Below are 14,418 nucleotides of genomic sequence, written 5' to 3'. Positions count from 1 at the left end.
AAAGCAGTACAGAGCAGTGTACAGGCTAAAACAATTTGAAACAGGAAAGGAACTCCAATTAAAAATAGTAAGGGTCAGCATTCACGCCATACAGTTCTCTAGTTGGTGAAGTTCATGCCAAATAATCAGTCTGACCCTCTGAAGGCCTGCCTAAAAAGCCAGGCCTTCAATTTGGTCTTGATGGTTTTAAAGGAAGATTCACTATGAAGGAGAAGTGGGAGAAAGGGAAGAAAGCACTGTGCCTAGTAGATTCATAGTGGGCAGTCTTGGGAAGGACAAGGCGATGGTCATTGAGAGAGTGAAGGATGAGAGCAGGTGAGTAAGGGATGGTGAGGCATGCCAAAGCAAAATGCTTTAAAGATTAAGGTTACTATCTTAAAGATTATACGCTCATCAACAGTTGTGGTGTTTTAACAGAGGAGTGACGTAATCTGAATGACAGGCATGACACAGCATTCTGACAGCAGTGCAGAATCCAAGAAGTGAGGAAGAAGTAGGAGATGACTCAATGACTTCCAGTAGGCAGATAAATGGAAGCACAAACTTTATTGGACCAGCACCATAGGAGGACCTGACAAGGGACCCTATTTCAGCAAGTAAGGCCGCCTGCTTCAGGGGTCACAGTCATTGTGGAATGCTGAAGCTGTGTCAGTAGTGCGAACAACTGAAAATGTCCTGCAGAACATACATTAGCAAAATACATCCAACGTGCAGACGAACAAATGTCACTGCTGCTTGCCGTCTCAGGTCCTCCTATGGTACTGGTCCAATAAAGTTTGTGCTTCCATTTATCTGCCTATTGGAAATCATTGAGTCATCCCCTACTTTTTTCCAGTATTCTTAAGTTTCATGTGTCCCAGTTTCCAAGTTTATTCAGAACTTACTATACCGCAGATCGGAGTGCCATCTGAGCGGTTTACAATACTTAAAGAAAAAGAGTGCAGAAGAGACAATTGCAGTAGAGGGAGCATAAGTAGAAAAGAAGAAGTGGAGAGAATAGAAGTGCTTTAATTAGAATGTACGCACACAATGTTCTAGGTGTATTCTACAACGTGGTGCATGTAAATTCTAATGCATGAAGTCGAAAAGTGGGCGTGAAATGGGTGGATTGTGGGCATTTCAATAAACTGTGCACACTATTATAGAATTTAGGCGCAGATATTTAGGCCTGGTTTTAGGTGTCCTAAATGGGTGCGCCTACATTTTAAGCGCAAGAATGGCATGTGCACATCCTATATAATAATTTGCACCTCCAACGTTCTACGTCTGGATGTCTGGGTTTGTAACATAATTCCCATTGGTCCTCCCTCGCGTCTGAACATGATGACGTCAGAGGGCAGATCAATGAGAGGGAAGGGAAACCAGCACCAGCCAGCCACAGAACATTGGAGGTGAGGGTACAATCGCAGGACAATTGCCCCCTCCCTCCCCCCCCTGTCCTCGGAGGGAAGGGGGGCCTGGAACTCGGAGGGAAGGAGAGAGAGGGAGGGAATCGCAGGGGTCTGGAACTCGGAGGAGAGGGGGGCATGGAACTCGGAGGGGAGGGAGGAGGCGAAGCTGGAACTCTGAGGATAACCTTGCTAGCGCCCGTTTCATTTGTCAGAAACGGGCATGTTTTACTAGTATTCTATAAACTATGCCTAACTTTAGGTGCAGTTTATAGAATCACGCTAAATACATGTTTTTTAACGTGATATTTTTTGCGCTATATACAGAATTTACCTCTAAGTAATTTAGGTGCAATGTAGATGCTACTATTCAATACACTAGGTGCATTATTCATGCCCAAATTTAGGTGTCAGCTTACAGAATTGCATTTCATGTCTTCCCTTTTGATATTTTCTGATGACTGACACTCCAGTGGTATATTTAAATAACATTGTTTTTCTCTCTTCAGTGCACCCAAGATTAAAATCATATTGATTATGAGGCTATCAGTATAGTTCCAGCCATAGTAACAGTTTATAAGGGATCAATGCCAGAATTAGGTTTGAATTGTGAGAACCAATAAGCAATCTGAAGATAGGGAGGAAGAAGAGAGGACATCTCTCTTCCTGCTTCACTCCTTAGCATGGTATAATCTTCTCCTCTCCCAGCAACTCCTCTTACCTCACCATGGTTCTGTAGAAGTGAGATTGACTGGCAGCGCTGCAACATTTCCAAAAATAAAATTCAGTGTGGAGCTCACCAACTTTCCCACTTCAAAGAATATAAGGGAAAATGTTTTTCAGAGACTGAATTAATAAATGATACCGTTCAAATTATCATTTTCAATCATCTGAAATTACTACCCATTTTAAAGGATCACTAAAGGAGGAAGTTATGAATGTGGGCTACCCCCTGATAGCTTTCCCCTTATGTCTCATTGCAAAAAGTTGGGCCTGTTCTAAAATAGCATCAGTTAGTTATCAATGGTATCCCACAATTATAACTACATTTCTGAGGGACCCCTTTACTAAGCCACGGTAGTCACTATCACATGCCTACTCTGCAGCAAAAAGCACTGACGCAGGTTGCATTGAGGCATCCCGCAGTAGTGTGGTAATCTGCACACGCTAATCCCATGCTAAAAAATAGTTTTTATTTTTTAGCGCAGAGGACATGTCGATTTGTGGAGAGTAGGCATGCCCTACCCTAATCGGGTAGTGCGCAGTCACATTACCACACACTATCCAATTAGTGAGGGGGAGTCATTACAGAACAAAATGGAAATGTGGCCGTTTTGCAGCTGTGCTAAAAGTGGCTGCAGCGCACAGGAAACTCATGAACTAACAACAGCAGCCACTTTTTAGCGCGGCTTAGTAAAAGGGCCCCCGAGTCTATTTCTTTGGGTGAATTTTGCACATAAGCTGTGCCTGCACGTATGGAGTTAATGAAATCCTTTCATTATTTTGCTTCAAGTCTTCTCCATAAAACAGTGTGTGTTGATGAAATGATATAGACTATATTTTAACAGTTTTAAATAGCTGTTCAGTACTGTCATTGTAAGGGCAGGGAATGCAATGGATTTCAAAGAAGCACATTTGTCTCTTGATACTAGAGAGAATTTACTGTTTTTTAACTGATGATTTCCCAGAGGTAATTGATCTTAATATTGTGCAATGTTGCACTCAATCAACTTGCAGACAATGACCATGTATTTCAGACATGGAAAAGTAATGGTAGATGTTCAATAGAATACCTTACAGCAAAAATAAGAAGGTGCATTCATTGTGCTTCATTATCAGAATGCTAATGCAACTAAAAGTAGAGGCATATTCCTAGGCATAACTATGAATAGACACCTACTTTTCTTTATAAAATAGTGCCTTAAATAGGTGCCTATTTTCAAGCTTAAACAGTTGCCACCTCACAAATTACCCTCTATAGGGTAATTCTTTAAAGAAAGAGGCCAAAATTTAAGCTCCAAGAATGCATGAAAATGACCAGAATAGCAGTATGTCTGCATGCGTATTGCACATGCACACATAAATGCCACTATTCTAGTTAACTACTATCCTATAAAATGGTGCCTACATATCATGGCATGTGGTTTCAAGGTAGGTATATACATGGGAGGAATCTAGGCAGAGCATGAGTGTGGCACACAATTCTTCTAAATTATGGAACACTATGGCTGATTGGCTTTTTGCTGACCAGCGCAGTCTTTAAACCCAGAAATTTAATGCCAGGCCATGTCCGGATTTCCAGGTTTGAAGAGCCGACTAACACTTAGCCAGTTAAGGGCCCCTTTTACTAAGCGTTGGTAAGCCCAACCCGGTAAGCGTCAGTAAGCCCAACACATTGAATAGAACATTTTCTTTATTACAGAGTTTACTTGGCTCTCGAGAGTAAGATTACGGTCGAGTGTGACGCCAAGTATTTTCAAGCTGTCTGAGATAGGGAGGGTGTGTCCTGGGATATTTATCATTGTGGGTTTGTACTTGTTATGTTGAGAAGAGAGGATGAGGCAGTGTGTTTTTTCAGTGTTCAGTTTCAGTTGGAATGAGTTTGCCCAGGAGTCCATGATGTTCAGGCCATCGTTGATTTTATTGGTTATTTCTGTCAAGTGATGTCTGAAGGGGATGTAGATTGTAACATCATCTGCTTAAATGAACGGGTTGAGGCCTCGATTGGATAAGGACTGTGCCAGTGGAATCATCATGTTGAAGAGTATTGGTGATAGTGGTGATCCTTGAGGTACTCCGCATACTGCTTTCCACGGTGGTGATATGTTTGAGTTTGATTTTACTTGATAAGTTCTGGTGGTTAGAAAACCTTTAATCCAATTAAGTACATTTCCTTCAATCCCGAAATGGCTAAGTAGTCTTAGTAGTATGTTGTGGTTTACCATGTCAAATGCGCTTGACATGTCGAACTGGAGGAGGAGTATGCTTTTACCTATGGCTATCTCCTGCTTGAATTTGGCCAGGAGGGTGACTAGGACAGTTTCAGTACTATGTTGGGAGCGGAATCCTGATTGTGAATTATGTAACATTGAGAACTTGTCCAGGTGTTCCTAAGCAATTGAAAATTTGCCTCATAATGTGTAAGTCATATATGACATATAAATGTAAACGCACACATTAAGGAAACAAATACAGAGGGCCAACCCATGAATAATGTGTTTTTAGGATTCTGTCTTCAATAACTTAAAAGATGTGAATATATTGATGGGTGGCCAAAAAATGTCAAGTACCATTCAATGAAAATTTAAAAAGGTACCTGTGTGAAGACTGTCTGGGTAAATGTACATGTTATTCTTGGCCAGAACATTTATTAATGGTGATATGTGCCATCCTCTTCATGAAAAATGACACTGGCTGTTTGAAATTTAGGGGGTCTTTTACTTAAGCTTAGCTCAAGTTATCTGTAGCAAGGCCCATTTTATTCCTATGGGCCCTGCTGCAGATAACTCGAGCTAAGCTTTAGTAAAAGACCCCCCTAATTTTTGCATAGAAGCATAAACAGTCTTTCCCTATGGATGTTTATACCTCTACTAATGACTAGCATTCCTGTGATCACTACATCAGGTGTTAATTGATTGTTTCTAATGTAATTAAAATATCCTCTGAAAAAAGATTATGTGGTCTTATCAGTATACTATATAAATTCTAAATTGGGATCACATCAATTAGTGTTTGAAAGGAAATGTTAAAATTCCAGTCTGGAACCTCTTCATGACAGAAAATCATTGCCCCCCCCCCAAAGATATTCAGCCACTGGTGAGCAGATCTTTCACTGCCCCCTGCCAGCTTTCAGCTCAGATATTCAATGCCAGGCTGTTTCCAGTCACCGGCATTGAATATCTGGTTCTTGCAATGCCGGCTAGCACATGACCGGTTAAGTCAATATTCAGACTTAACTGGCCATGGCTTAATGGGCAAAGATAGGAATTCTATTTATGCAGTCTTATTTACCTGTTAAGCCTGGCCGGTTAAGTACCAGGTGCGTGGCCAGCATTTAAGCACTTACGTCCCCAGAATGCTGGCTAACTGGGCATTTTCAGTGGCAATAACTGGTTAAATGCCACTGAAAATGAACGGTTATCCTCCAAGACATGAGTTAACTGGTCAGCAGCCAAGCCTGGCCAGTTAACTCATGCTGAATATCAGCTGGTGTGAATATAATGGGACACGAAGACATTAGAAAAATATGAAGAAGTGCACTGCCATGTTCCTATGAAACCAACACATAAAGACATGCTACATCTGAGGACATTGTGGCTCCCATCAATGTGCCTTGAATTAATTTGAAGAAATCATTCTAAAAAAGAAAAACAATTTCTACTAGGATGCACAAGAATTCTGTAAGAATATATTCAGCACACTATCATGTCTTAAATCCCCGTGGGATCAGGTCGGAGAAAGAGCACGTTGAAAGTTATGTGCATTTTTTTGTGCTATTGGATATTGTTTATAGAGCACATGGAATTCATATGTTTGTTGCAAGTACTTTGAAGCATAGAGACTATTGAAAATGAAATAAAGTTAAATAATTTTTTGAAGGAGGTTTTTGCCGATGATTGGTCTGAGTCACTTGGTAGCTGTGGTACTTGTGTCAGAATAACATGAGTGGAATGGACAATGCCTAATTTCCACAGCATAAACCTATGACTGCTGAGGCTTTTTTCCTCCTTTTTAATTTTGTATAAATTTAATTAATCAAAAAAAAAGAAAAAACTGCACTGGGATATTATGCAGAAAAGCATTGACAAGATGCAGTTAAAAATTGTCTATAGGTTAATAGAATTCCACATTTTTTAATTTAATTCCTCGTGGACAATGTCAACAGCTTCAGCCTGCATTGTATTAAGATACAGAGTGTCAAGATCCATTATCATAAGGAATTCATTCATAAATTGGTGGAAAATTCCATAAGATATTTATTTCATTCAATCCCACTCCTTTACATATTAGGAATAACCTAATTGTTAGGTCATTGGGCTGGGAACCAGCAAAGCCAGGCTCAAATACCAGTGCTGTTCCTAATGATCTTAGGCCATTTAGCACTCTATTGCCTATAGCACAATTGTAAGATCTCCAGAGACAGAGGGTTACCTAATGTACCAAAAGTTGACTAATTTTTGCTATTCATGAAAATGTTTTGAACTAAATCCAATGGCTTAACTTATGGGAGACAAAAGGATGCAGGAATATTTCAACAAGCATGCAATAGGCCTTATTAATTAAGGGGTCCTTTTACAAAGCTGCAGTAGAAAGTGGTCTTATTGTGCCCTTAAGCGAGTCTCACCCTCATGCTAAGGACATTTCTACCGCAGCTAGAAAATGGCTGATTTTCCATTTTCTGAATTAATGGCTATGCACTAATTTTGGAAATCCACTTAAAATACCCATAGGAGATTCTCTGGTGACCTCAGCAGTGCTCATTGTTAATACATAGGGATAGCAATGTATCCAGCACCCACCTTCATCGGTTCACCCAATTAACATTTATCACTCTTTGCTTATGACTAATTTTTATCCTTATTTTTATATATTAATGATAAGTACTCATCTTTTTTGTACATCAGACCGAGGGGTTTTAATGTCCGGCACAAATGTTTTGCCCAAATACGAGCTGTCTCAAGGACAATCCCCTAAAGAGAAATAAAGAAATGTGATATAACTGGAACCACTACATATGAATCATACCTTTATATTCTCATGCAGTGACCCATTAGAAATTACAAGTTATTTTCCTTACCCTAAGCCGTTATTAGCGCCAGCTCTGCTTTTACTTTCTGGGACAAACCCCTGCAAAGATGGCGACGGCATTTCCTCAACCTGCTTTTATCCATTTTCTTAATCATGATTTCACGATCCCTCCCCATGGCCCCCATTGGGTAACAGATATTGTGTCATGGCTATCTCATTTAAAGCAGCGACCTTTATCCCAGTTTGTAGATCAATTTCTGAAGGGACATGTGACTAAGATGCCATCATATATTAAAGATTTGTCTCATTTTTTGAGAGAGATTGAACAGATTGGCAATGTTACGGAAGATACTTGGTTAGTCACTTTAGACATAGTATCGTTATATATATGAATTCCCCAAACAAGGGCTGTGGACATCATTCTTGAGATAGTTGAAGCACGACTGGACCCTCAGCATATACCATCAGAATTTATTATCCAATTGGCTGAATTGGTTATCTGTAATAACTATTTTTGGTTTCAAGACAACTTTTATTTACAAACTCAAGGGGTGGCCCTGTGATCTCGAAGAAAGTTGAATCCCAGTATCGGATCCACGGTGAACCTGGATTGATGAGGTCCCAGTTACCCCACAATTCCATGGTGGTGGACTCCACCCTCAAGAGAGCCAGGAGTACTAGAGACTTTGCTTCGGCACCCCCAGGCAGAGAAGTTAGAACTCTTGATTCTTTTGGGAGGAAGGCGTATCAGGCCGCTATGCTCGCCGCCAAAATTCAGTCTTACCAGCTCTTCATGAGCGTACGCTTGCAGGACTCGATACGGCAACTATCTAGCTTGGTTGATGCACTCCCTACGGAGCTGGCCGAGCCTTTTTCCAGGTGGTCAGGCAGCAAAAGGCGTGTCGAATGTTGCTGGCCAGGGGTACATTTGACACTTTTGATGTAACATCCAGGATTGCTGCTCATGGCTGCTTGTCTCTGACCTGGATCATTTAGTCCAGCAGTGAATGGCGGATGTTACTTGCTGGGGGGGATAACCTTTTTGGTGAAAAAGTAGAGGATCTTGTTGATCAAATCAAGAAGCATAATGGTGCTATGGATTCTCCCACCAGGCGCCTTCTGTTACTGCCTCCTCATCTAGGAGGTAATTTGGAGGGAAGAGGAGTGCTCCCTATTCCTATCCTAGGCGTAGGTACACTCCTACTTCTTGGCAGCCTGCCCAGGTTCAGCCCCAGCGTGCTCATTCTCGTCAGCAGAGTGCTTCTAAGGCCCATACTGCTCCCCAGCAAAAGCAAGGGATGAGCTTTTGACTGGCTCCAGTTAAGCATAGCCTCAATAAAAGTGTCTGTTCCGGATGACTTACCAATTGGAGGGAGGTTGATATTTTTTCACCAAAGGTGGCCTCTCATAACCTCCGACTGGTGGGTTCTTCAAATAGTCCGGTTAGGATACACCCTCAATCTGAAATCCAAACCTCCAAATTGTCCTCAGGGAGCTCATTCTTTCAGCTCCCCACACAAGCAGGTACTTGCAGAGGAACTCTCCGCCCTTCTAAAGGCCAGTGCGGTCGAGCCCGTTCCACCAGGGGAAGAAGGGCTGGGATTCTATTCCAGGTACTTCCTTGTGCAAAAGAAAACAGGGGGGATGTGTCCCATCCTAGACCTAAGGGCCCTGAACAAATTTGTAGTCCGAGAAAAGTTCAGGATGGTTTCCCTGGGCACCCTTCTTCCCATGATTCAAGAAAATGATTGGCTATGCTCTCTGGACTTAAAGGATGCTTATACACACATCTCGATACTCCCAGCTCACAGGAAGTATCTTCGATTTCGGCTGGGAACTCAGCACTTTCAGTACTGTGTACTGCCCTTTGGTCTAATATCTGCACCCAGAGTGTTTACAAAGTAACTAGCAGTAGTCGCAGTGTCACTACGCAGACTGGGAGTGCATGTGTTCCATTTTGTCGACGATTGGCTGGTGAAGAGCATCTCGGAGGCAGGCGCTCTACAGTCCATGCAAATGACTTTTCAGGTGTTAGAACTACTGGGGTTCGTAATCAATTACTCCAAGTCCCATCTCACCCCAGTTCAAAAGTTGGAATTCATTGGGGCTCTGTTGAACACAAAAACAGCTCGAGCTTATCTTCCCAAGACAAGGGCAGGCAACCTCCTGTCCCTGGTGTCCATAGTTCGAGCGTCTCAACAGATCACAGCTCGGCAGATCTTGAGACTTTTTGACACATGAGATCACCTCAGTGGACCCTAGCTCCCCAGTGGTATCAAGCTGTGGGGAATCTAGAGGATGTAATCCAACTGTCCACCGACTTCCGGAATTCTTTGCAGTGGTGGACGATTCGATCCAATTTGACCTTGGGGCGTCCATTCCAAATTCCTCAGCCACGAAAAGTGCTGACGACGGATGCATCTCTCCTGGGGTGGGGAGCTCATGTAGATGCTCTTCACACTCAAGGAGCCTGGTCCTTTTCAGGAAAAAGGTCTTCAGATAAATCTCCTGGAATTGCGAGCAATCTGGAACACTCTAAAGACTTTCAGAGACCGGCTGTCCAACCAGATCATATTGATTCAGACAGACAATCAGGTTGCCATATATTACACCAACAAGCAGGGGGGCACTGGATCTCGCCCTCTGTGTCAGAAAGCCGTCCAGATATGGCTTTGGGCACGCCATCACGGCATATTTCTGCAAGCCACTTATCTGGCAGGCGTAAACAACAGTCTGGCCGACAGGCTGAGCAGGATAATGCAACCTCACGAGTGGTCACTGAACATGAATGTTGCCCGCAAGATCTTCCAAGCATGGGGCACCCCCTCGGTGAATCTTTTTGCCCTCAGTTTTGTTCCAGGCTTCAGACCCACGACAGACTGCGTCAGATTCCTTTCTCCTGCATTGGGGAACAGGCATCCTGTATGCATATCCTCCTATACCTTTAGTAGGGAAGACTTTGCTGAAACTCAAGCAAGACTGCGGAACTATGATTCTGATTTCTCCCCTCTGGCCACGTCAGATATGGTTCACTCTTCTTCTGGAGTTGTCCTCCGAGGAACCGTGGAGATTGGAGTGTTTTCCAATCCTCATCACCCAGAACAAGGGGTCGCTTATGCATCCCAACCTCCAGTCTCTGGCTCTCACAGCCTGGATGTTGAGAGCTTAGAATTCGCCTCCTTGGGTCTTTCAGAGGGTGTCTCGAGTCTTGCTTGCTTCCAGGAAAGATTCCACAAAGAGGTGTTACTCTTTCAAATGGAGGAGGTTTGATGTCTGGTGTGACAGTAAGGCCCTAGATCCTCTTTCTTGTCCTACACAGACCCTGCTTGAATACCTTCTACACTTATCAGAGTCTGGTCTCAAGACCAACTCTGTAAGAGTTCACCTTAGTGCGATTAGTGCTTATCATCAGCGTGTAGAGGATAAGCCTATCACTGGACAGCCTTTAGTTGTTCGCTTCACGAGAGGTTTGCTTTTGTCAAAGCCACCGGTCAAACCTCCACCAGTGTCATGGGATCTCAATGTCATTCTCACCCAGCTGGTGAAAGCTCCTTTTAAGCCACTGAATTCCAGCCATCTGAAGTACTTGACTTGGAAGGTCGTTTTTTTTGGTGGCTGTTACTTCAGTCCGTAGAGTCAGTGAGCTTCAGGCCCTGGTAGTGCATGCACCTTATATCAAGTTAAATCACAACAGAGTAGCCCTCCGCACACACCCTAAGTTCCTGCCGAAGGTGGTGTCGGAGTTCCATCTGAACCAGTCAATTGTCTTGCCAACATTCTTTCCCCATCCTCATACCCGCCCTGGTGAAAGCAGTTTGCATACCTTGGACTGCAAGAGAGCATTGGCCTTTTATGTGGAGTGGACAAAGCCCTTCAGACAGTCCGCCCAGTTGTTTGTTTCTTTCGATACCAACAGGAGGGGAGTTCCCATCGGAAAATGCACAATCTCCAATTGGCTAGCAGATTGCATTTCCTTCACTTATGCCCAAGCTGGGCTGACTCTAGAGGACCATGTCACGGCTCATAATGTTAGAGCCATGGCTGCGTCGGTGGCTCACTTAAAGTCAGCCTCCATTGAAGAGATTTGCAAGGCTGCAACGTGTTCATCAGTCCACACATTCACATCTCACTACTGCCTTCAGCAGGATACCCGACGTAACAGTCGGTTTGGGCAGTCAGTGCTGCAGAATCTGTTCAGGGTTTAGATTCCAACTCCACCCCCCTAGACCCATTTTTGTTCTGTTCCAGGCTGCACTCCCAGTTAGTGGTTTATGGCTTCAGGTCAATCTATGTTATGTCCTTGCCGTTGCGAAGCCAAATTGACCAATGTTCATTGTTTTGAGTGAGCCTGGTTGCTAGGGATGCCCCACATCACACTTAAACCTTCACTCACAGAAAATGTTATACCGAATGTTCTTTTGCTAAGGTTCTATCACCCTACCAATTTCCCGTTGTCTCTTTCCATTGTTCCTTTCCTTGTCCTATTCACTAACGATACCTTGACTTTGTCTCACTTAACTTCTCACAATGTAACCCTTAACTGATTGTAACAAATTTTATTTCCATTATTTACAATGTATTGTAAGCCACACCGAGCCCGCAAATAGGTGGGAAAATGTGGGATACAAATGCAATAAATAAATAAATAAAAAACAAACAGCCTGCTTGTCCTCGAAGAATGCAAAGTTACTTACCTGTAGCAGGTATTCTCCGAGGAGAGCAGGCTGATTGTTCTCACAAACCCACCCACCTCCCCTTTGGAGTTGTTGTTTATTTGTTTTTATGCTTTTTGATAAGTACATAAGTAATGCCATACTGGGAAAGACCAAGGGTCCATCGAGCCCAGCATCCTGTCCACGACAGCAGCCAATCCAGGCAAAGGGCACCTGGCAAGCTTCCCAAACGTACAAACATTCTATACATCTTATTCCTGGAATTGTGGATTTTTCCCAAGTCCATTTAGTAGCGGTTTATGGACTTGTCCTTTAGGAAACCGTCCAACCCCTTTTTAAACTCTGCTAAGCTAACCGCCTTCACCACTTTCTCCGGCAATGAATTCCAGAGTTTAATTACGTGTTGGGTGAAGAAACATTTTCTCCAATTTGTTTTAAATTTACTACACTGTAGTTTCATCGCATGCCCCCTAGTCCTAGTATTTTTGGAAAGCGTGAACAGACGCTTCACATCCACCTGTTCCACTCCATTCATTATTTTACATACCTCTATCATGTCTCCCCTCAGCCGTCTCTTCTCCAAGCTGAATAGCCCTAGCCTCCTTAATCTTTCTTCATAAGGAAGTCGTCCCATCCCCGCTATCATTTTAGTCGCCCTTCGCTGCACCTTTTCCAATTCTACTATATCTTTCTTGAGATGCGGCGACCAGAATTGAACACAATACTCAAGGTGCAGTCGCACCATGGAGCGATACAACGGCATTAAAACATTCTCACATCTGTTTTCCATACCTTTCCTAATAATACCCAACATTCTATTCGCTTTCCTAGCCGCAGCAGCACACTGAGCAGAAGGTTTCAGTGTATTATCGACGACAACACCTAGATCCCTTTCTTGGTCTGTAACTCCTAACGTGGAACCTTGCATGACGTAGCTATAATTCGGGTTCTTTTTTCCCACATGCATCACCTTGCACTTGCTCACATTAAACGTCATCTGCCATTTAGCCGCCCAGTCTCCCAGTCTCGTAAGGTCCTCTTGTAACTTTTCACAATCCTGTCGCGATTTAACAACTTTGAATAACTTTGTGCCTGAGGAGGCAGGCTCACGCAACAGGCAGGAAGTCATCTGTGCATGAACGGTGCGCGCTTCTCACACGCCAGAAGACTCTGGCAAAACGTTGTTTATATTTTGTTTGCAAAATGCCGATTCCTGGGCCGACGCGGACGTTGACCCACATGTGAGAACAATCAGCCTGCTGTCCTCAGAGAATACCTACTACAGGTAAGTATCTTCGCTTTATGTGTAGTGCATGTGGTGTTCCTGCTTGCATAGATTGTATAAGACGTATGGGGATCTGTCCAACTATTCCTTTCCATTGTGAGCTCACACCATTGACATGATCCACAACAACTATGTGTAGCAGTGGCTTCCTTCACTACTCTCCTGTTATTATATTAAATCATCTCACCAACAGTTTTACCTCATTGCAAAGCTAGTATAGGATGATCATGAAAAGAGGGATTCAATTGTAAAATGTGCCAGTGAGATGAAAAGCATGAGAAATATAGCCTGTCACTTGAGAATATGGCATCACACAAAGTGCCTTTAGCTTCATGCATTGGGGTGAATATTAAGTCATGAAATCCCAGGACGATGTTTTTATAAAAGTCTAGCTTTCTTACTGGTACAAAAACCATTTCCTCTGCGACAATTATACTGTATGTATAATTATAAATCATAAATGTTTACATTATAAGGAAAATCTTGTTTTCTGGTTTCTAAAATGGTGCCATGTCAATTCATAAACAAATGATATAAAATAAAGATAGGAATAAATAATTACCAATGCATATGTTTGGAGTTATTCATAATAGCCTTAATATTCTAAAGCAGTTTTTTCCAAGTCTGGTCCTGGAGTACCCCTTGCCAGTTAGGTTTTCAGGATGCCCACAATGAACATGCATGAAAGAGATTTGCATATATTGGAGGCAGTGTATGCAAATCAAATTCATGCATATTCATTGTGGATATCCTGAAAACTTGACTAGAAAGGGGTATTCCAGGGCTGGACTTGGGAAACACTGTTCTAAAGCTTAGATAAAATTTAAGGCGGGGGGGAGTTATCAAGGTTTTATAAAAAGTGAACTTCCACTGCACACTAATTTATCCCAAGAGTCACTAACGTGCAGTATAAGAATTCCACAGGTTGCTAACTACCATGATAAATGAATAATTCTGCTTGTAAGCCACTCAGCAAGTAACATTATTCTAGCAGCCTGGAGCATTAGGCAGGCAAGCTGCAGCTCAATGCTTTGGGCCATGACTGCCAGAATTCAAACTTGGCATACTGCAAATACAGCAAAATTTATGCTGTTTACATAATCAAATATTAGAGGGAGGGAGGTACAAAAAAAACAATATATATAAGACATTTGACAACTAGAGACCTACAAATATGACATACCCAAGAGGAGAAGAGGGGCAGGAAGGTTACAAAGTAGAACAAATATAAGATGGGTGGGAGAACAAAAGAAGTGAGGTGCACATTCATAATGTATTAGTCTCCAGGATCCTCTAACTAAAAGAGCCAAGGTTGAGAAAAGGA

Source organism: Microcaecilia unicolor, chromosome 2 (assembly GCF_901765095.1).
Source record: "Microcaecilia unicolor chromosome 2, aMicUni1.1, whole genome shotgun sequence".
Lineage (NCBI taxonomy): Eukaryota > Metazoa > Chordata > Amphibia > Gymnophiona > Siphonopidae > Microcaecilia > Microcaecilia unicolor.
Note: the sequence above shows the minus strand (reverse complement) of the source record.